This window comes from Buceros rhinoceros, unplaced genomic scaffold, assembly GCF_000710305.1.
Source record: "Buceros rhinoceros silvestris isolate BGI_N320 unplaced genomic scaffold, ASM71030v1 scaffold16611, whole genome shotgun sequence".
In the NCBI taxonomy this organism is placed as follows: domain Eukaryota; kingdom Metazoa; phylum Chordata; class Aves; order Bucerotiformes; family Bucerotidae; genus Buceros; species Buceros rhinoceros.
Genome location: NW_010395065.1, coordinates 6,698 through 6,975, shown reverse-complemented (window position 1 = coordinate 6,975; position 278 = coordinate 6,698). Strand labels below are relative to the sequence as shown.

General features: G+C 64.4%; 1 protein-coding gene across 1 annotated transcript in view; it reads right to left on the bottom strand.

Annotated features, from left to right (window-relative positions):
• LOC104501602 (ankyrin repeat and fibronectin type-III domain-containing protein 1-like) overlaps positions 1 to 278 on the bottom strand; it is a gene marked incomplete at its 5' end in the record, with an annotated part of 10,616 nt that overhangs the window by 3,684 nt on the left and 6,654 nt on the right. The gene's annotated exons all lie outside the window — the stretch shown is intronic.

Below are 278 nucleotides of genomic sequence, written 5' to 3'. Positions count from 1 at the left end.
TTCTTCGTCCGATAGCCCATGCGAGTCTGCGAGGGGTGTAACAGAAGCAAAGAGGGGCTCAGCCTTGCTGCTGGCAACCCTGGCTGATGGTTCACACCTGAGGGAGCCCAAGGAAGCCCCTGAAAGTTTACACCCATGCTGCGCTTGCCACAGGCAGAGCAGGTCCTGCCCCAACCAAGACCATTTGTCCTGCCCACACCCCCAGCGCTGGCCCTGCCTGCACCCCCAGGCAGCCCCCCTGCCCCTGCGAGCACCCACCTGTGAGCCCCCCTGGCAGG